The sequence below is a fragment of the Rattus norvegicus genome, chromosome 3 (assembly GCF_036323735.1).
Source record: "Rattus norvegicus strain BN/NHsdMcwi chromosome 3, GRCr8, whole genome shotgun sequence".
NCBI lineage: Eukaryota > Metazoa > Chordata > Mammalia > Rodentia > Muridae > Rattus > Rattus norvegicus.
The window spans coordinates 13,348,388-13,372,198 of NC_086021.1; the positions used below are offsets into that span (position 1 = coordinate 13,348,388).

The window sequence follows — 23,811 nt, forward strand, 5'->3', positions numbered from 1 at the left end:
TGAATAAAAATGGCCCTCCTCTAATTGTGGGTTTGATAAAACTAATTTTGGGGTGCTATCCAGTGGGCTGCCTTGGAGAGAGAGCCTACCAATATTTCTGATATGGAGAATGGCTTAAAGATAACCAAAGGAACGGTAGGATCTGGGAAAATAACCACCAAGGATGTTGGTGAATCAGAAACCAAAGACGTTTTCAGAAAAATAAAATGCATGAAAAGAGCTACTTGGGCAGACTGTGACTCGAGTCATCAGAATATTTGGGTGGGGACTTTGGGCCTCCACGAGGCTACATGAGAAGCTAAAACCTAGATGCTGGAAGTTTCTAAGCGTAACTAGGGAAGGAACTGGACTGAGAGGGCTTCTATGACGTAAGCAGAGCATGGATGATGTCACAGAGGGAAGGGCGGAGGTTGCGCTTCTCTTCCACTTGCGGGCGCTAGACTTCCCTGAAGGTGGGTTCATTATCTTCGCAGCGGGGTGTGAAAGCCAGTTCAGCTCCTGAAACCCACAATAGTTCAACAGCCTTTTGATGCTTGATCGGTTTCAGAAGACAGAATCTGGACGACATGGACATTTTCTTTCGGTAAATACGTTTATGAAGATAACTGGGACCCTTGTAGCCCAGAAAGCTGAAAGTTTTCCCTCGTACAGCGAGTAACCGTCTGTTCTGATTTCTTCCACGTTTGAGAGGTCGGCGGATCGTCTAGGCTAGTCAGTCTAAGAGTTTATTATACTTTACTAACAATATCTAATTCATAATTCTACTACAATGCCAAAGCTCCTCTCTGTGCCTGTGCATTTTAGGAGATAATATTTCTTTGGTTTTTTTTTTTTGGTTCGTTTGTTTTTTTTTTTTTTTTTCGGAGCTGAGGACCGAACCCAGGGCCTTGTGCTTGCTAGGCAACTGCTCTACCACTGAACTAAATCCCAACCCCAGGAGATATTATTTCTAAGTGGCTGTTGTTGCCTACACAAAAGGCTCTTGTTGCGGTCGAAGATGCAACAGATTCGCGGAATAAACCTGGGGCTGGGTCAGGATGCACAGTACAGAAAGCCAGTGGACTGGTGTGCTGTGTCTCTGGGCAGACACTTGTGGATGTTGCCACATAGTTCATAGTTAGAGGGTAGAAGAGGGGTGTGGCCACCCTTCTGGCTCCTTTGCTATCCTTTCTCTGTTCCGCTTGCTTAAAGTGGGGACAGGGATACTTAATCCCACACTGTCCTAGCCATTCAAGGAGAGGTTCCTCAGCAGAGGTAAAGTGCCTCGGGCTGAAGAAATGTGTCTGAATATGCTATTCTGAGTTGTAGAGAACCATTTGTTCATATCCCTTTGAACTTTAGATTTTGATTTTTGAGACAGGGTTGTTCTGTGGGTAGCTTTGGCTATCCTGGAACTAACTCTGTAGACCAGGCTGGCCTTGATCTCACAGAGGTCTGCCTCCCTCTGTCTCTTGAGTGCTGGAATTAAAGGTGTGCTCCACCATTACCCAGCCCTCCTACGAACTTCTGATTATGACAGAATTAGGTTCAGATGCTCAAACCTGTCTACCATCGCGTTCCTCACCTGCTCCAAAGTTCTCTTAGACAAGAGCCTTGGTCCAGCGCCCTCCCCCACCCACCCCCATTGTTCTTGTAGGCACTCAAATGACAGAGGCACCAGCATTGTGTCTGGTTTAAGCAGGCGAGCCCTTCAAACCCAGGCCATGGGCAAGTATGAAGCCTGAACACAGAACGATAGCCACAAGACAGTGGAATAGTTTTGCCGTGGCCTACCACACTAGGTCTACAGCCATGAAGAAGAGTATGTTTCTGAGGAGGATGAGCACACCATCCACACAGAAGCGGAGGAGGAGGAGGCCTTCTCCCCAGGCCCTGGGGGACATGGTGGGCTGCAGAATTTCTCACGGATGGAAGGAAGGTGATGAGCCCGTCACCCAATGGAAGTCCATCGTTCTAGATTAACTGCCAACAAATCCCTCTCTCTATCTTGTCAAGTATGATGGAATTGACTGTGTCTGTGGACTGGGACTTCACAGCGATGAGAGGATTTTAAAGCTTAAGGTCTTGCCTCACAAAGTAGTGTTTCCTCAAGTGAAAGACGCCCATCTCGCAAGTGCCATGGTTGGCCGAGCTGTGGAGCATAAATTTGAGGGCAAACATGGCTCTAAGGACAACTGGAGCGGGGTGGTCCTAGCCCAGGTGCCGATCATGAAAGACTGGTTTTACATCACATATGAGAAAGATCCAGCCCTTTACATCCACCAGCTCCTGGATGATTACACAGAAGGTAACCTCCGTATCATTCCAGAGATTCCTCCAGCAGAGGTGAAGTCAGACGTTGACAGCAACATCTTAACAGGTCAATGTGTGCAGTTCACCAGAAGCGACGGGTCCAAATGACGGGCAAAGTCATTTACCAAGTCCCAGCTAAGCCTTCCATGTACTTCATCAAGTTTGATGGCGACGTCCACATCCACGTCTATAATCTGATGGAAAAGATCTGTTAAGGTGAAATTCACAAAGTGAGGAGGACATAGATGGGGAATTTATAGGATTGGGGGGAAATGTTTGTTTTTCTGTGTTTCAGATACCCATGGGCCTTTGACAACCCCAGTATCTTTTCCAGTGGAATTTGTTTTTGCTCTAAATATTAAAATGTGCGATGTGACGTGTTGTGTGTGAACACTTTGGTGGAGGAGACGGGCTGTGGTGCATGGAACATGGAGAGGAAGCAGGAAAGGTCAAGGCTGTGAACAGTAAGTCTGATGTCACATAGACTAAAACAAACAGGACTGAGCTGGTCTGGTCTTTAGGGAGAGAAAAGAACTGGAGATGAGGCTTAGAGGAGCAGGGATGGCACGAAAAAAAAAAGATGTTTGTTTAGGAAGCAGTGGAGAGGGGCCAGACATAGATAGACTCTCTGAGGTGAAGTTTGAGGGAGAAACAGACTGTTGGGGAAAGAGTGGCAGGTAACAGGGAGGTGATCTTGGAACTCAAGGGGAAACCCAGTAAACTGATCCGAGCAGAATCAGAATCAGAGAAGATCAGGTTTTCTTTGACTAACGGAACCTAATGAAAACTGTTTCTCATCTGTAGATGTATTATTTTTAATTATGTGGGTGGGGGCAGGGCATGAACACAGGAGACCACAGAGACAAGAATAGTCAGGTCCCCTGGAGCTGGAATTAAAGGTGGTTGGGAGCCATTGGACATGAGCTCAAAGAACAAATCCACGTCCTCTTTCAAAGCAGACAAGCTCTTGATCCATTGGTCATCTCTCCAGGCCCCTAAAGTCATCTTTTTAAATACATCCAACCTTCCCATGCAGAGAAGAGACCAGGATGAGGGTAAGAAAGATTAAATTGATGGTGATGTGGAAGAAAGACTAAAGAACACATGGGGGAGTAGAGGACACTGAGGGACGCAGGAATTCCAAGATGGAGTTCTCAAAAAGTGAAGCAGGAGACCAGGAAGAACAGAAAGGGTCTAGAATGAGTTGAACTTGGGCCGCATCCATATTGGTCTCTTTGGTTCCTTAAAGAACAGCCAACCATCACTACAGAAGGTGGATGTGAGGTGGAGGCTTCCCAGGAGGACTTTTTGACGAGGATAACTCAAGAGTAGTGAATGCCAAACTCAGTTTATATCTATCGATTCGTGAAAGTATCATAAAGCCCATTATTTTGTATGATCAGTAAAAAGTAATTTAAAAGGGAAGATGAGGATGCCGTGAGCTTCTCTCAGGTGTTACGTGGATCCTGTGTTTAGCTTCCCTGAGCACGTTAGACTCTGTTGCATCCTGTAATATATTTTGAGGTCTCTACTCAATGCCCCTTGATGACCACAAAGAGCTCCTGCACTGGCTTGTCCAGCCTGGCTCTCCTTCGACTGGATGGCTTCCTACACACCTGTGGGCCCTGTTACCCTATCTAGCCCCAGGAAGTTCCTGTCATTTACTCACATGTGAGCTCATCCTCAGAAACTCTTGATGGTGCCTCCAGTGCAGAGGTGCTGAGCTCTTTCCTATGCCATTTGCCGTGACTTTAAAAAGCTTTGCAGTTCCTGACCATGTAGCTCTCTCCTCCTGAGAAGCCCCTGTGCACCCCATGGGGTCTCTCTGAACCACATCTACACTCCAAGAGTGTCTTTGCAGACAACCTTATCTTGGACTCATTCATTGCTGTTTCTTCTCTAGAATAAGTTTCTCACTGCAGGACTTGAAAATACTTTTTATTGTTGATTAATTCTGCTATTTGGGGGTTTTTATACTGGCTGGTTGTCTGATGATTTCATTGCTGCGAAAAGACACCATGAACAAGGCAACTTATATGGGACAACATTTTGGGGGGGTTCTTTTTTTTTTGGAGCTGGGGAACAAACCCAGGGCCTTGCGCTTCCTAGGCAAGCGCTCTACCACTGAGCTAAATCCCCAAACCCAAGGGACAACATTTAATTGGTGCAGGCTTTCAGGTTCAGACGTTCAGTCTATTTTCATCAAGGCAGGAATCATGGAAGCGTCTAGGCAGACATGGTGTTAGAGAAGACGCACATCACCCCCACAGTGATATGCTTCCTCCAACAAGGCCACACCAATTCCCACAAGGCCACACCTATTACTTGTGCCACACTTCCCATGGGACAATCCCATTCTAGCCACCGCCCTGATTTTATGCCAACGTGACGCAAGCTAGAGTCGTCAGAGAAGAGGGCGCCTCAGTTGAGAACAAGCGTCCATAAGATCCAGCTGTAGGGTATTTTCTTAGTGATTGGTGGGGAGGGCCCGGCCCACTGTGAGTGGCACCATTCCTAGGCTGGTGGTCCTGGGTTCTATAAGAAAGCAAGATAAGCAAGACATGAGGAGCAAGACGATAAGCAGTGCCCCTCCATAGCCTCTGCCTCAGTTCCTGCCTCCAGGATCCTGTCCTGTTTGAGTTCCTGTCCCAACTTCCTTTGGTGATGAGCAGCAATGTAGAAGTGTAAGCTGAATAAACCTTTTCCTCCCTAACTTGCTCTTTGGTCACCGTGTTTCCTTACAACAATAGGAACCCTAAGTATGACAATGTCTTATAGAAACAGTGTGTCTAGTAGAGCCACAGATACTTACATCATAACCACAAATAGAAATGTATAGACACTTTTTTTTTAATTTAAAGGTAAGACTTGCTCATGTACTGACCTGTGACTTTCTAGTTCGCTTCCTTCTAGTCATGATGAATTCCATGATCAAAACTAACTTGGGGAGGAAAGGGTTATTTGCCTTACAGGTTACAGACCATCACTGAGGGAATCCAGAACAGGAGCTTGAAGTGGTAACAAGGAGCTCTGCTTGTTGGCCTGCTCCCTGTCTCAGTCATTTTTCTTTTGCTGTGAAGAGACACCATGGTCAAGGAAATACTATAATGAAAGCATGTAATTGGAGGATCCCTTACAGTTTCAGACGTCTTGTGCATCATCATGGCAGGGAGCATAACACTGGAGCAATAGAGAGCTACTGCTCTGTAAGCAGAGAGAGAGAGAGAGAGAGAGAGAGAGAGACAGAGACAGAGACAGAGACAGAGACAGAGAGACAGAGAGAGAGAGAGAAATCTGGGAAAGCATGGTGCTCTTGAAAACTCAAACCCCACCCTTGTCGACACCCCCTCTTCCTCCAATAAAGTCACACCTCTTAATCCTTCTAATCCTTGAAAATTCTGTCACTCCCTGTTAACTAAATATACAAATATATGTCTGTGGGTGCCTTTCTTATTCAAACCGCCACACTCCCCATGGCTGCTCCATTACTATTTCTTACAGCCTAAAAGGCTATTCTTTTTACACATGACTACTGATGAACTTGCCCACAATGGTGGGCCCTCCCACAAGAATCATTAATCAAGAAAATGTTCCATAGACTTGCCCAAAGACTAATCTAATGGAGGCAGTTCTTGACTTGTTCTCTCTTCTCAGTTGGCTCCAGATTGTCAAGTTGGGAAAAAAAAAGAAAAGAGACCCAGCGCCATAATGATTCTCTTACTCCCTGTTATATACTCACCACCAGCCACTCTCTTCTCTCATTGTTCAGACCCACTTCCCTGTATGGCAGAACTGAAGAGTAACTACTGTCACCTACATGAATACTCGAGGATATGTGACAAGAAATGAATACATTCTACAGCTCCCAATGCCAAGCGAAATCATTTTAGTGTGTGCTGTACTTATTGGGAGACTGTCAGTCACTGGCCATTTAATGGGTCACAGTAGACCACAGAACCAAAAAGTCACAACCTACATATCATCTCCTCTCAACAGGAGACATAACCCTTTCTCAAAACCCATGAATCTATCTGTAGGCTTAGATTTTTTTCAAAACCTACTTTATTTAGGATTCTTAAACACTTCATCCATCCTTCTAGCCCACCAACCAGAGGCAGCAGAGAGAGAAAGTTAATAGGAAAAGGGAGAGAGTTGTGGACCTATTTAGAAGTAATTCTTTGGGGCAACTCTAATCTTCACTGTGCAGTACGGTCCAATAGCAAACGCAAAACACCAATCAGTAGCAGTGACTTGACCTGGCAGAGACCACAAGGCTCTAACCAAGAAGCAGCAGCAGAAGTAGCCAGAAGCAGCCCGAATAGCACAGTCTCTTTTGTGCATTTCTCATTATGGAACCAATACCAGCAAAGACCATCGAAGTATTGCAAGGTGTAACAATGTAAAGATGACCTCTCCCTCTCTGTGCGATTACATTTATGTTCTACATAAACATCCTGTCCCCCTTCAAGCGTGTGCTCCAGCTAAATACCACATGCCTTCTCATGTGTCTGCTTCAGCAAAACATCCTCTCCTAACATAGCTTCCAGAAAAACATCCTGTGACACAAGTGAGTTTCCAAAGAAACCAAAATTTTTCCACTTCATCTAGCCTCATCTCACACTCGGCCAAGACATCACAAAACGTATAATGGCAGTCTTGCAAGGCTCCTAGCGTCCAGCTCCATCAGCCGCTGGAGCTTCTGCAATTGCACTCTGTGAAAATCAGCCCCTTTCATGAGCACAATCTTCAGTTATCCCCGTAAACATTGTGCTCTCTCCATCTTTGCTCTCAGCCAATAGCTGTGCATCTTCCAGCCACCTCAGCTGTTACCAGGAAAACCCTCATTAAGAAAGTCAATGAATTTGACTTGATTTAATTTCCCTGACAGAACGGAGTGTTCTCACTGCATGGTTACACTGGTGTCTGAGTCATCTGTAATAAAACCCACTACTATTAAGATAAAAGTCAAAGGAACTATGACAAATAGCAAATCACATGACAAGCATCACATTTGGCCAAGTCTTTTCTGCAGCTGTATTGAAGTATAAATTACATACACAGGGACACACTTTCTCCAACAAGCCCACACCTCATACTAGTGGCACTTCCCATGGGCCATGCATGTTCAAACCTCCACAGTGCATCAAAAGAAAATGGCAGGGAGAAATAGAGAAAGATACTGCATGGTATCCTCTTGTAGCAGGGTGCTGCAACACCCCACACACACATAAATGCATGTACATGTGCACACATGAGCAGATTTATTTACTTATTTATTTACTTTGTTTTAATTTTTTTTCCTTAAGAACTTGGTACATACACATAATATGTTTGAGCGAATCCATCCCTATCCCCTCCCTTCAAGTCCCTCTCCTTTCCTCCCTCCTAATTCCATCTGCATTTTAATAGAAACTGCTGAGTCCATTTCGTTCTGACTAGATGTGTGGGGGTGAGTACAAACATCCAGGGGAGCATGGACATCCGTCAGGGGCCAAATCCATGAAGAAAACCGGCTCTCTGTCCTGTAGTCATCAGTTCCCAGTAGTTCCTCATTTGGGGGAGAGGAGCTTCCAGAGTCTCCACCCGTCTATTCTGGGACTTATCTTTGCAGATTTTGTAGATGTGATCCTGGAGACTGTGAAACACATGAACACACACACACACACACACACACACACACACACACACACACACACCCCAAATTTTAAAATCAGAGAATGGTTTTTAAAAGGTTACACAACGTCCTAGATTCAGTTCCTTGGTGGTGGAATATTTGAATTCCACACCAGATTGTAATACTATCTATATAAATTTAAATTATTAAAATGAATGTTTTAAAGTTCAGCGGATCTTTATCTGTTAAATAGCACAGGCTGAACGAAACCAGTTGGTGCCAAAACTCCCTACGGCTGCACAAGAAAAATTGTAAATCAGTGTTCAAAAGCGTGAATCCACAAGGGTGAGGGGGTCATCAGAGATCGAGGACCTACAGGATCGTGTACGGAGGCTCAGTAGGCCAGACAGGTGGATCATAAGCAAAGAGCCTGGAAAACGGGTCGTTCATACCTTGACAACCTTCAAAGTCTAGGGGAAACGCAGGGATAGGTACCCCCCGAAGTGGGAATAAAAAAACTTTAATACATTTACAGGACACCTAGCTTCTAAATACAGTGTGGATTGGAATCTACAGTGTCAAAGGCATAGGAGTAGTAGTGTCCAGCTTTCCCCTTGCTGTGACAAAATTGTGTCATTTAGGGGCTGGAGAGAGGGCTCAGCTCCTCAGAACCCTTAGCATCCTCACAACTGACTCTGGCTCTGGAGATCTGCCTCCCTCTTCTGGCCTTTGCAGGTTCTGCAGCCACATGACATAACACAAAAAAGACCCACGAACAAAAGTAAAAACGAGAATTTAAAATGAGTGATTTAATTGATGTTAATGCACCAAGGTTTGTAGAGAGAATCTCTTAAAGCATCACCTGTCAATAAAAAAGTCTATGACCTATGAGCTGAGGCAGGAAATAGACGGCGGAACACTGGCAGGAAGAGAGGATTCTGGGACATAGTGTATAAAAGGAGACCCAGTGAGGGACGCTGCGGCAGATGCTAAAGGAGATGTTGAGGAAGATGCTAAGAAAGGGGCTGAAAGCGCAGTAAATAACCATGTAGAAGACACAGAATAGTTTGAATGGGTTTAATAAATTAGTCCGGGAATGAGCCAAAGTTTGTGGCTTAGGAAGTTTTTAATAAATAATTAGTTTCAGAGTTGTCATTGTGGGAGCAGGAGCTGGGAAGAAAAAAAAGTACTTTTTTTCCAAAGGTTAATTTCTCCTAAGTATTTTCATATGATGATGTAAGATGCTAATATATGGAAATCATGTGTAGGTTATATGGGAAATTGCAACTATCCTGGAGAATTCTAAAATAAATGTGTTTTTTAATGAAAATTCGGTAGGGATATTTTTTCCACTTCCATTTTTCAAGTCTTTGTCTATTCTAAAATATATGTGTGTATTTTATCTACAGCAGAAAATGTCCTTGTGATGTAATGACACATTAGTCAGCCCTACTAAGATGCTTTCTGGATGTCAGTTAACCTTAGGCACTGAGAGCTGTGATGACATAAGATGGGCGCAAAGCACTTTCGGGATCGCGATCTGATGAGCATGGGCTTGTGGTCACATTCACCCCCAAAAGTAACCCCCCCCACACACACACACACAAACACACACACACACACACACAGACGACATTACTGACTAACTATACCTCAGCAAGAGCTGTGGCTTTGAGATCCTGGAGGAGGTGGCACTGGGTTTATATGATCTTACACTTTGGCACAAGCAGACAGCGACACTCACAACTCTCCCTCTCATCCCCCTATTCCTTCACAGCGGGTTCCAACACAATTTGTTATTTCTGATTTTATCCATCCAGTCGGGGCATCCCTCTTCCAGAACTTAACTTTTTTGTTCAGTGTATGTGTGTGTGTGTGTGTGTGTGTGTGTGTGTGTGTGTGTGTGAGTGTGTGTGTGTGTGTGTAAGAGAGACTCTGTGTATGTGTGACAGAGAGAGAGAGGGAAAGAGAAAGAGAGAGAGAGAGAGAGAGAGAGAGAGAGAGAGAGAGAGAGAGACAGAGAGAAATAATTAGTCACCCAGTTAACACATGTGCATGCACACACATCTGGAAGAACAAGGTACATTCAGGAAATATCCTTAATGTCTTGTCTGTCTTGTTCACTGTGGCAGCAACTCTCACTCACAGACAAAGCTCTTTTTGGTGTGGGTCACCATTCCAGACAGTGTGCTCTGGGCATCCTGCCTTTTCCTTCCAAGGTGGACTTATAGGATGGTCTCCACATCCACGGGGCATCTATGTAAGTTTCTGGGGAGCGAGTGCTTAACTGCTAGACTCTCTCCCTAGCCCCTTCCAGAACTTTCTGTCCCAACTCCCCTTTACCTTTCTTTTTGAAATTTATTGAGTATACTTGACAAATGGAGACTATATACATTTGAAGTGTGAGGTGTAGTATTCTGATCACATTATACATTGAACAGATATTTTAAGATCAAGCTCATTCTCCCTTTCTCTCTCTCTCTCTCTCTCTCTCTCTCTCTCTCTCTCTCTCTCTCTCTCTCTCTCTCATATCCACTGTCTTAGCATACTCCACATACACAAAACCCCAGTGACAATCAGTTCAGTGTTCCCAGGCTCTGATGTGTTGTTGATCCGGTAACCAAGTGATGTTGTACATTCTGTCCAATCTACTTCTCAAAAGGAAAAAAGGGCACACCAGTCACCGGTTAAAACCCTCAAATGGCTCCATGTCAATGAGGGTAAATTGGAAAGCCCCTCTGTTGAAGTCCTTCTGTTGATAGACAGATGCTGTTCCAGAAAGACCAAAAGCTATGACACACCATCCCGAGCCTGGGAAATCATAGGTTTAGCTTCTTGTGTTTGTAAACCGAACAGAAAACAGATAGTGGCCACCTTCACTGCTTCTCCAATTTCTAGTCATTAACAAATTTTTAAGCTCCTGTTAACCACCTTAACCACAACACACGCTGATCTTCATAAGACTGATGGCACTCAAGCAATGCAAGCCACCAGACAGAGGACAGAAGTAACAAACCCAAACATCCACTGCAGTTCCCAACTCAAATGCTTACAGAAGCCTTGTCAACCTTCAGTCAAAACAGGCATCACGTTTCTTTCATGACCTACCTTTAGTTGTCAAAACATTTTCACATCTAAGTTCTTTCTGTTAAAGGGGAGGGGGACTTCTTTCTACTTTATGAGCCATTTACTTTAGTGTTGTTACGTAGAGAAGAGGACAATCCAGTCGACATTTACTATAATAGGTGAATGATGTATGCATGAGGCTGTCCCTTTTTCTCCAGTAACTATAATCCTATATGCCTTTTCCATGCAGGATGTAGGAAACGAATCTTCTAACCCATCCTTCCTTTCTAATTTAGCAGTTCTCATGATCACTCTGGCATCTACCTCCTACCAGATCAGAAAGATTGGCCACGATCCCTTCTGCCATTATGGATGAGACCCCACTGTGGGCTGGAGAGATGGCTCAGCAGCCAAAAGCACTAGCTGCTCTTGCAGAGGACCCAGGTTTGCTGTCTTGCACCCACATGGCAGCCCCCACACATCTGTAACTCCGGTTTCAGGGAAGACCTTCTGCTGGCTTCCCTGAGCTCCAGGCATGCCCAAGGTACATATACATGCATGCAAAAAAGCACAGCTACACATAAGATATATATGTGTATATACATAGATATATACATATATATACACACACACATATATATATATATATATATATATGTGTGTGTGTGTGTGTGTGTGTGTGTGTGTGTGTGTGTGTGTGTGTGTTTCTGTAACCCTTAGAAGACAAGGAGGAAAAGGAAAAGAAGAAGGAAGAAAGAGAAGTGAAGTAGGCAGCCCTATGAAAGCCACAAAAACAGTGCACTCGATTTTTTTATTTATTTACTTTATTTATGAGTACACTGTAGCCATCTTCAGACACACCAGAAGAGGGCATCAGATCCCATTACCGATGGTTGTGAGCCACCATGTGGTTGCTGGGATTTGAACTCAGGACATCTAGGAAGAGCAGTCAGTGCTCTTAACCGCTGATCTATTTCTCCAGCCCCTTGATTATTTTAACTTTGTAGTCCATAAGTCTGAGCTCTTACTTTGAAGGAATAGCCGGGAATGTGTGTGCACACTGTATATTATTAATCCGGTGCTGATGTGTAGAAACAGGTGGATCCTGGGGTTTTGGGGGCCAGCCTATCTAGCCTAACTGGTGAGATCCAGGACAATGGGAGTCCTTGTTTCAGATAACGTGGGTGGTTTTCCTTAGACTGACACCATCTTTCAGCCTCCACAAACATGTGCACACACCCGTGAGTACACGTGTTGCATACATTACAAAATGAAAAATGAAACGTGGAAATTCAATAAAGAAAGCTCCTTTCCAGCTGGTGGGGTACAGAGAGGATTGCTTCTCTGAGTATAGTTATCTCTGAAGAGGAAGTCAATAAATGACTCAGACAAGAGCCTTTGAGATATCAGCTGCCAACCCAGGGCCCAGACCTCCTCTCTTCCTGCAATTACCTTCTTAACATGACTCCACATTGTCTCCTAGGACCCAGGTTTCACCTTCCCCATAGCTCTGCACTACTTTGAGCCTAAGAACCCAAAGAGCTAGCCAAGAAAGGAGGGGAGAAAGGACACGAGGGGCTGGAGAGGAGGCTGCCAGTAATCCAGTCATAAACACTGACCATTGCATTGGCACTCAGTCCACGGATGCCAGGCAATATCACTGAGCTGGATGCCCAGGAGGAAAGGCAGGGTTAATAATCAAATAGGTGGCAGTCTTTACCACAGTAAGTTCAGCCAGCTGTGAACACAGTCAGAACATAGAAGAAGATTACACCTGTCTGTGAACTGTGACCTCCTGAGTGCGTGTGCATGCTTGTGTAGAAGGACTGTGTGTCTGTGAGTGTGTGTGTGCGTGTGCATTGTTATTTAAGCTGGGTTTCTTTTTTTATTTTCATATATAGTTAGTCCTGGGACTACTTCATGACTTAATAAATCTTACCAATATTTCTTCCGCTGTGCCTGTTAGCTCTGAAAACCCCTGCTGGTCACCCAACGATGTGCTTTACCTTGTCAATTATTTCAGGGGACTTCTGGGTGAGACCCTTTCCGTGAAGCCCAAGAGACAAGAAGAGAAGAGAACCCCACCTGGGAAAAGAAAGCGGGTACAACTTTGTCTGAAATGAATCGGTGTGGGCGAGCACGAGGATAATAGAATGTAATGTGAGAACTGAGCACAAGCTCGACACACAAAATGAGACATTCAACCACACACAACCCCCATGCCAAAAGGTGCCTGCGGGTTTAGGCTTAAAAGTACCTTCCACGGAGAGCCCAAAGGAATCAGTACTGAGTCTGTTGGGACATTGCGGAGAATAGAAAGCCTTTGCCTCCGCTCTCAGTAGAAGTGACGGCAGTAAAATGGGTTACAGATGTGTAGGGCTATTGGAAGAAGCAGATTAAAAGAAAAGAACTTGACTCATCGGCTTTGATTCGAAATCTTTATTATCATAAATGGTGGTTATTAGATAAAGATGCCTCACACATCCTCCATTCAGTCACAATGGCACTTTCAGCCCATTTCAGCTGGTTATGTGTTCATGCTCTCTCTCAGGGCTAGGTAGTAGCAAAACTTGATGTATGGCCATTATCTGAAGCCTGGCCCAGAAAGATAATGGCCCAAGGTTTACAAGGCATGTGGGAACGATCAATTATACCCCCACAACTGACAGCACAGCAGAACCCCAACACTGGATGGGAGGAAGAGGAAGAGAGATGAAATTGTCTTGGATACCTCCCTCTTTTTGACTGGCAGAAAAAAAATCTTTCTTCAGAAGATGTTTGGTGTGTCTCAGTGAGTCTTCTGATGCACCTCAACACCAGTGACATGCAGAGAATAAAGCTAGCAAGACTGATTCAAATTAATCAGGAGCCCTCCATGCATTAAAGGATAGAAAACCAATTATACTAATATCCAAATGAAACTGGCTATTTGCAGTGAGAATTTTGGTGTATTTAAAAACATAGAAATATTATAAGACTATGTTTTTGTTTTAATCCAGTTTGTGGGGTATGGGGTTGCTTCCAATTCTCAACAGTGGCTGACTATGATTTGCCTCGTGCTCTAGCAGGGGCGTGATTTTTCGACCAACAGATAGATTTTGCACGTGTGTAACATTTGGAATGCTGGAGACTTTTCAGAGAACATATAAATGCTAGAGCCCCATAGGAGGCTGATCTGATCTGTGACATACACTAGGTACACTGATAATTGAAGGACATTTTCTGATCTGTGACATAGAATATGTACACTGATAATTGAGGACATTTTCTCATCTGTGACTTAGACTAGGCAGAATGATAATTGAGGACATTTTCTCACCTGTGACATAGACTAGGGTAATTGATAATTGGAGGAATTTTTTTTTTGATCTGTGACATACTGTTCTTCTGTCACTTGCCAGAGTATGTCTGTGCAATGGAAACCTCTCTCACTTATTTTTCTGCATTTCAGGAAGGCAGTTGCCCTATGATGTTTAGACATAGCACCTCCTCTGATGTGTGATGCGCAGTGAGACATTTCCAAAGAGAATCACTGTGACTTGGGTTGACAAGCAATCACCTTCTGCTACAGTCAACCATTCATAATCTAGCATGTCGCCTCGGCTCTTCCAATGCACTTCAGAATGTGGAATATATTTTTATACAAATGGCCAGCACTGTAACTACATTTCATGACTTTCTTTATTCTGTCATTAGACTCGGGACAAGATTTTAGATTTATAAGGTATGTTTCAGTCTAGGTCAGAGAAGGACTTTTATGTCAAACTATAATATCAGGAACTTCCAAATCTACATGTAAAATATGCATTGGGTTAACGAACCCAATGAGCCTTTTATTATTTTGATCATTCGTACAAAGAATGTCTGTTCCAACTAACTGATACAGACATGAATCGCACTGTTATTGTGTTGTTTCAGTGTCCCCTACTGCATTGCACCTGGACAGAGGTTTCACAATAGTCCAGTTCTGTAGCAAATCACAATGTTGCATCTCCAAATATAAAAGAATCCCCATCCTCTCTCCTTGAGTTTCTCACTATCAAATTTTGTGATCTATTCTTCAAATCAATATGTATTGTAGGCCAATTATTTACTGAATTCATCTTAAACATTTCAGCATTTTAAAATATAACCTTTATAAAGAAACAGAAGGGCAGAGGATGTTATCATTTGGTAATTAAGAAAACAATAAACATAAAAATATACATAATGAAAAACAGGACATAAATATTTCTAACCATGCACCTTAGCTCTGATATGTCCTGAAATGATCACAACTATTTTTATGTCAAATATTTATTTTTATTTATTTCTCAATATGTTATGCCATGTTTTAATTTCTGATTATGTGGAATCAGAAATAGAAAGTATTATTCTTTAACTCCAAGGAAATAAAATAACTTACTTTCTGAAACATAACCCTGAATAGTCTACATTTTCATGAGGAATAAAATAGTGTATAGGTAAAATTATTGTGTCTGTATGTAGATTAGAAATTAAGTCTGTTATAAATATAAAGTTGGGACAAGAACTTACCTTACTGTGAAAGGCAAACTAAGCCTGATTATCTCCTCTGAACTAAGATGCATCATCATCCTTTCTCATCTGTAGGTCTGATTTATAGACACCATTGCTAGATTTTTCATGTAAGGATATGAAAAAAAGTGAAATTAGTGTCTCAGTTGTTTTTTTTTTTAATATAAACTATGTAGACATCCTGGAAAATATACTGATACATTTAAACTTCACATCATTTCTTTAGTGGTAAATTAATTTGCTTTTAAAAGAAATGTTGGAAGGGAATTCAAATGGATTTAAGATAAGAGTAACTGCTGTGCAAGTTTCATGACATCATTGGGTCCATGACTCGATGCTGGAAAGTTGGATTCTAGTTATCCACCTGTGAAGTGTAACATATAAATGTTCAGACATATATGCAAATAAACATAGAGATTCACACATTCATACATGAAGGCACACACACTACAAAAAGTATATAATTTCAAAGGTGGTTTTTATTTTGTTTTATTTGCTTTGCTTTGCTTTCATTTACTAGTAATGACACATGCCTTTAGTTATACCATAAAATCTGAGAAAGGGCTGACAAGTAGGAGGCCAGAACTTCACATGTGAGAGCTTCAGAGCAGTTAGTACAAGTTTAACATGAAAAACGTGAGAACTTATCTCAAAATACTAAGAGCTTGAAATATAGGTCAGGGCCTTCCTGGCACACAGTTGGTTATGTCTTTGATCTTCACAACTGAATTTTTTCATTCAAATTTCAGGTACTTCTCTATTGAATGATTTTCAAATAAGCAAACTGTGATTAGTTTTTAGAATTCGTTTTGTGTTCAAATGTAAAGCTCCTAAACTCTAACCTTTATCTCTGACTTTCTAAACCAGAAAAAGCATAGGAACATTTGATATATCTGGCCTTATATGTTGTATATTTTCATTTTAAATGGCTTTCTTTTATATCATTATAGTGTTCCTGGGATTTACAGATTACCTCCTTGGAATATTAGCAGATACAAACTTAGAACCTTTGGGTCAGACTTTTACAGGTTCTTTCACACAATTTATCATTCCTCTTTCAGGTGAGATAAGGAGCTGTTGCTGAGCTGTGGCAAAGACTCAGTGTGGATTACAATAGTGTCACCATCCTTCTCCAATTTGAAGCCATACATGTTCCCTAAACACATTCCTGAAAGATAGTTTCCATAATTCATGGAGTTTTCATTAGATAGCTACATTCTTTCATTTTTGAAGGATGTTTTTGAAGACTATTCTGGCATTTATGTCAATTGCTAGCCCTCTTTCGTGGGAAATTTCTGTTTCTTTTCTGGATGCTTCTACGAACTATGTTTCTACTATCGCTGGGTTCAGTTTGGTCACCTGAGTTCAGATTTCTTTTTATTTATCATGCCTGAAATTTGTTTGGTTGAGGATTTTATTGTTCTCATTCTACAATTCCTTCATTATTATGCCTGCAAACTTTTCTCTTCTTATTTTGAATATTCCTCCTTTTAGTCTTCTGTAGACTCATGGGTCTTCCACCTGCATGGAGCCTGGGTACTGCTCATCACGGTTTCACGTGTATGAGCTGTTCTATAGATTATTAGTTTTCAATGTCTAAGAGTATAGATTCTAGTTTTTGGTATTTTGAAATTTGCAGAGATCATAACTTCTAGAAAACCATGATATCCTTACCTTTTCGTTTTTTAGTTTTTCTGGGATGATTAAAAAAAACAATTTAAAGAGAATAACAAGCATAAGAAAAATGTATATTGTGAACATATTTCTGCAAGAGGTCTCATGTATTGATGCAGCTGAAATAACGAGATTTACCATGCTCTCTGTGACTGCTCCCACATCTCCCTTCTCCTTTCCCCACAGTGATAGTATTTACTCATTCACTTTTTTCTTCCCTTACATTTGTTTAATCATTAGTTGTGTGGTCAAATGGTACAGTATTCTAGTTAGTTGAGAGGACAATTTTCAGAAGTGACTTATTAGCTTCTGCCATGTGGGTCAAAGTGATTGATATCAGCTGTTCAAGCTCAGCTTGGCATACAACCACCCTTAGCCAAGGAACCATTATGCAATCCCCAAATTTAATATTTCCTAATACTATCTGAGAGCATTTCTATGACTTCAGAATTATTACCTGGACTATTTTAGTCGAAAGTGATTATGTGGGAATTAATTTTTTACATTATAGCCACAGTGCTATAATGCTACCCATTCTTCTATTTTTATGCACTACTCATTACACTTGTATATGTGTTGTAAAATACCCTGCTTAGCCAACAAGCACAACCTCTGCTGATAGTATTATGTAGCTTCCTTATGTTGATGGCTATGTCTCTACATCATTTTATGCTCACTGTTTTGGCATACTGATTTCTCTTTAATTTATATTTATGATGCACATCATGGAGACCCTTTGGTTTTGGCTGTTTGGATGATAGCGATTTCTCTGCTATTATTTCATTGAGGACACAAAAACTTACCAAACATTCACATACTTACATTTATACTGTATATTTTTGTCTGGTGATTTGACTACACTATTATCGTGAGGCAGATTCTAATCTCTAGTGAAATAAAAGTCAAACAGCGTTTAAAAAATTGACTACCTCTATTCTTTTTATTTATCACTTATTTTCATAGTAAGATACAAAGAAGCCTCTCTCATCCTAGTATTTACTCTGACTTACATAAAAATTTAATTATCAAATTAATTAAAATTATTTTAGTACAGTAGTTTTTCTATGCTTGTAATACCTAGAAGTAATACATTAGACATGTGCTTTCTGAACTCTCATGCATACTATAGAGTAAATATATTTATTGTGCATGAGAACTCCACATAAGAGGCTACAAAAATACCTCAGCTGTTAAAGGCTTTTGACCCAACCAAAATATCAATGAAAATGAAATTAGTCACTGTATATTAGGTTTTTGTATTGAAATAGTCACACATTAGCTCTTTGTAATTCTCTACATTATATCAGGTCTAATTATAATGATAGTGAATCCATACAATTACAAAATTAACCATTATATCTAATACCATATTTGAATTATTTAACATGTGTTTTGGTTTCATTTTCATATTCTATACCAAAGGAAGCATAGTTAGTGGTCTCCTATAATCAAAAAGCCACATCGTCTGCGGTAATCTGGTATATTAGTATAATATCAAAATCGGTTTCTTTAGTTCATTTACTTTTGAGAGATCTTTTCTCAGCAGAAATGCTTAAATTAAATATACATTAAATAAACTCAGTGAATAAAATATAAATCTTTATGAAAGAAAAATAATATAGTAAAATAAGTTATCAAACACAAAAATAAATCACAAAATTCAAACTCAGATTACCCACAACTAACACCCAGCTCACTGAAAATAAAGACCCTGGACCCATTTTATAAGTAAGTACCCGTGAGCACATGCTTAACAACACTCTATGTTCTTTCTCTCCCTCTACATTCAGGGAGCAGAGGTAATGGTTTCCCTTAAGTTCTCAGAATTATCCATGGTTCTGGTTAAGATGCAAAGAAAAATCTAGAATTCCTGTTTATGGAAGATGAGTTTTTTTTTATTTTATTAGCATCCTTAATATATCATAATAGATGAAATTCCAGATGCCTAGTGAAGATGTGTTATATAAATAAATGATGAAGAATATTCAATTTAAAATTATATTATGTTTATTAGAAGAATTTTTCCACTCAATTTCATAATCCATTTTATATAATACAGTCTCTGTCATTCTTCTAGACAGATTCCAGTCAGGATGTATCTTAATACACCACGCTTATTCACGTGTATTTTGTATCTATTTGAATCCACCTCCCCATGACAATCCCCTCAATATGTATATTTCATATACAGGAAATGTCTATCCTGATATTTCCATTTATTAGGATGATACTCTCAAGAAGATACAAGCTTCCTGTTTCTGGCTACGCCCAGAGATGACATAGTACCATAACTCTCTGTATCCAAATTCGGTGGGGGAGAAAGCTGGACTCTCAGAATCATGGACAATTCTGATAATTTAGGGGAAACCATTACCTCTGCTCACATTTCTGTGCTTGGAGGAAGCTGCTTACAGCCCAATGTATACAGGAACATAGGAAGAGTAAGGGAGGGGATCATTCCAGTATCTACCTGTGTCCAGAGATGAAAGCCATTGGCCAGGAAAAGTAACACAACTGAGAACACAGGCAAGACCAGCCCTTTGAAGAGGACAGGGCAGCAGATGAGGATAGGGATAGAGGACTTATGGATGGAGGCCATACACAAACAGCCTTTATATTTTTCTGTGCCTTTAACAGCTCAATGGCAAGGCCACTTCCTAACCTCCAAGTGGCTGAACTATCCCCCACTGATATTCCCACGTTCTTATTTGCTAAAATCTATATCCCATCTCTCTTGCACTGGACACCATTGGGCAGATCTTCTGGGTCAGCTTATTCTCATGGTCTTCTATGTCAGCTGCTTCTTTGTCCTGAAAGTCTGTCCTGGAGAATCTCCATGCCTTCTTCCTCTCTGGACTTTTGTCCAAGCATCCTGAAACTCCTGCTCTGTCTGTCCTGCCTAGACACTGGCTATCAATATCTCTATTTTCCAATCAGAACCAACTGAGGCAGGGTCCCTGATTGATAAGTTTAGGACAGTATGAGAAGCATGAGAATAAAGTCAACTGCAATAACTATTTGTATGTGACTTTCTGGGAACAATATTTCCCAAACAAGAAAGAGATACCTATTAAAGTACTAGAATCAAAGAAAATATCAAGTAGACACATAATAATAATAATAATAATAACAATAATAAAAACAGTAAATATTAATAATAATAGAATTAATATAATAAAAGTGATGATAAAATAATAATAAATATAATTATAATAATTAAAATAATGAATAATAATAAAAATAAAGTCATCATCATCATAATTATCATCATCAAAGCCTAATGAACAGAGAAATAAAAATACAAAAACTGTGAAGGAAAAAGACTAAGTCACACGTAAAGCTGATCACATGAACTAACACCTGAATCTTCAATGGATATTCTAAAATATAAATGGGCTTGGATCACCTTTCAAAACGTTTTCAAAGAATACAGATACTACCTTAGAATTTATTACTGAGGAAATGTATCAATTACATCAACAGAAGAGGAGAAACTTTACATAGCATAATCACCAGGAAGCCATGTCTCTTCAGCGATCTTAATCTAAAAATGGGAAACCGCATTCTGAAAATAAGGGATATTCTCAAGAGGACAGAGTTGGTAAATAACCCTGTAGTAATTCTTCGGAAGAGGGAAAAAGTATGTGGCAACAACAAAATAAAAAAGACTGATGAATACTCCTCCGTAATAACGCTAACCATAGGGATTTAGCTCAGTGGTAAAGCGCTTGTCTAGCAAGTGCAAGGCCCTGGGTTCGGTGCCCAGCTCCAAAAAAAAAAAAAAAAATAACGCTAAGGATTAACTGTCCGACACGAATAATATACAGGCTATCAGTTTGTATAAGAAATCATGTTTATTTCTCCTGCATCTAAATAGTACATTTGTTTTAGATACAATTGCATACTCCTGTTTAGAATGCAATTCCCCACATTTCTTTTTTTCTTTTTTCTTTTTTTTCGTAAGTATATTTATTGTTCATTAATTTTTTATAAAGAACTAGAAGATTTACTGTTTAATTGTAAGTATACAATTTTCATGTAAATGTATTTTTTTCTTTTTTGGGGGGGACATGTTCCCGTCCCCATCATCCGCCCATTACCGCCCTCCCCCCAACAGTCACGTTCACTGGGGTTCAGTCTTAATAGGAACGAGGGCTTCCCCTTCCACTGGTGCTCTTACTAGGCTATTCATTGCTAACTATTAGGTCAGAGCCCATGTATAGTCTTTAGGTAGTGGCTTAGTCCCTGGAAGTTCCGGTTGCTTGGCATTGTTGTTCATAAGGGGTCTCGAGCCCCTTCAAGCTCTTCCAGTTCTTTCTCTGATTCCTTGAATGAGGGTCCTGTTCTCAGTTCAGTGGTTTGCTGCTGGCATTCGCCTCTGTATTTCCTGTATTCTGGCTGTGTCTCTCAGGAGAGATCTACATCCGCTTCCTGTCAGTCTGAATTTTTCTGCTTCATCCATCTTGTCTAATTGGGTTACTGTATATGTATGGGCCACATGTGGGGCAGGCTCTGAATGGGTGTTCCTTCAGTCTCTGTTTTAATCTTTGCCTCCCAATTCCCTGCCAAGGGTATTCTTGTTCCCCTTTTAAAGAAGGAGTGAAGCATTCACATTTTGATCATCCATCTTGAGTTTCATTTATTTTAGGCATCTAGGGTAATTCAAGCATTTGGGCTAATAGCCACTTATCAATGAGAGCATAACATGTGTGTTTTTCTGTGGTTGTGTTACCTCACTCAGGATGATATTTTCCATTTCCCTCCATTTCCCTATGAAATACATAAAGTCATTGTTTTTGATAGCTGAGTAGTATTCCTTTGCATGGATTTACCTCCTATCATAAGGCAATATTTTATATGCTAGAAAGTATACTTTTGGGAGAACATTATTTTGTATATTTAATTCATCCGTTTTCATTAATTTTATCTGAAAGAATATTATTTGCTAATATGTTTAAATTATAGGTAACTGTGTGTGTGTGTGTGTGTGTGTGTGTGTGTGTGTGTGTGTGTGTGTTTGATAATTCAACTCTAATATGACCAGGAAAATGCTTTAGTGATAATGATAATTTATGGGCACTGAGAATTTTTGTATATACTTTATATATAAACTATATATATAAACTATATATATATATATATATTTTATATATATGAAAATATATTATGTATATTTTTGCAAAGCACTGTTTAGATATGTATACTAAATTAAGCCTTCTATTTGCAGTTTTAGCTTTTTCCAACACTAATTTTATCTTATTAGGTGTCTAGAAAGAAATACATGGAAGCATGAATCATCTCAACTTCAAATGTAGGTACACTCAATGTTCTGTCTTCCTTTTAAACATGATTGTTCATCTTTGGTTCTTAATATATATATATATATATATATATATATATATATATATATATATTTAAATTGCTCTATTTATATTAGAAATGTGTGCTACATTGTATATATGTATTCATTGATGACTTCCTTCTGTGAACAAATTTTAAGAATAATTGACTTCTGTACATTATTATAAAATCTAAGATCATTGAGATTTCCCGAAATCAAATACCATAATGCATAAATATAAGAATCATTTCCTGTCTGTGGCTATTAACAAAAAAATTTAATAAAAAAACTCCTATAAACAAATTTTGATATTATCCATGAAAGTTTCTTCAAGGAGTTGTCCAACTTTTAAAAAAGGGAAGTCACCAATTATGTCAATACATTTTTCATTCTATATTCCTTTAAATTGTAAAATACATTTTTATTTATATAAGTCATAACAACAAGGGAAATATTATATAGACAGCAAAAGAGACCTAAGGAAAATAGTACCAAACTCTAATATTTGGATCAATATCAGAAATGGCAAATGATAATTACTGTATTATTAATTTAATGAGACAAGATATCACTTTTATTTAATAATTTTTCCTGAATATTTTATGTATTTATATTTCAAATGTTATCTCCTTTCCTTTTTCTCCCATAACATCCCTGCCCGTCTCCTGTGAGGATGTTCCAATTCCCACCAATCAACTTCAACCTCAATTCTCTGGCACTACCCTACATCGGGGATACAAGCCTTCACAGGATTAAGGGATTTTCCTTTCAATGATGTTTGAACAAGCAATCCTCTGCCACGCATGTGGCTGGAGTCATGGGTCCCTCAATCTGTACTCACTAGTGGGTGGGTTAATCCCTCGAATTTCTAGTGTGTCTGGTTGGTTGATATTGTTGTTCTTCCTGGGGTTTTGCAAACCCCTTCAGCTCATTAAGTACACTCTCTAACAACTTCATTGAACCCCCTTGTTCAATCCAATGTTTAGCTACAATCATCCTCACCAGTGTCAGCAGGGTTCTGTCAGAGTCTCTCAGGAGACATCCATATCTGACTCCCGTCAACAAGGACTTGGTGGCATCAGCAATAGTGACTGGTTTGTGTGACTGCATATGGGATAGATCCACACATAGGGTAGTCTCTGGTTGACCCTTTCTTCAGTCCCTGCTTAACTCTTTATCCTTGAATTTCCTCCCATGAATATTTTTTATCCCTTCTAAGAAGGAATGTAACATCTGCATTTTGGTCTTCTTCCTGCGTGGGCTTCACATGACCTGTGAATTCTTTCTT

The 23,811-nt window shown here is 40.3% G+C and overlaps 1 long non-coding RNA gene across 2 annotated transcripts; it reads left to right on the forward strand.

Moving 5' to 3' along the window:
- The first annotated feature begins 448 nt into the window (after window positions 1–448).
- LOC134486258 (uncharacterized) lies at window positions 449–2,665 on the forward strand. Of its 2 annotated transcripts, XR_010065083.1 has the most exons (3): window positions 449–583; window positions 2,309–2,508; window positions 2,588–2,665. It is a non-coding gene; the product is annotated as an uncharacterized LOC134486258 (long non-coding RNA). The 2 variants fall into 2 exon arrangements; XR_010065082.1 differs by lacking the exon at window positions 449–583 and having other exon boundaries at window positions 2,196–2,508.
- Window positions 2,666–23,811: the final 21,146 nt, after the last annotated feature.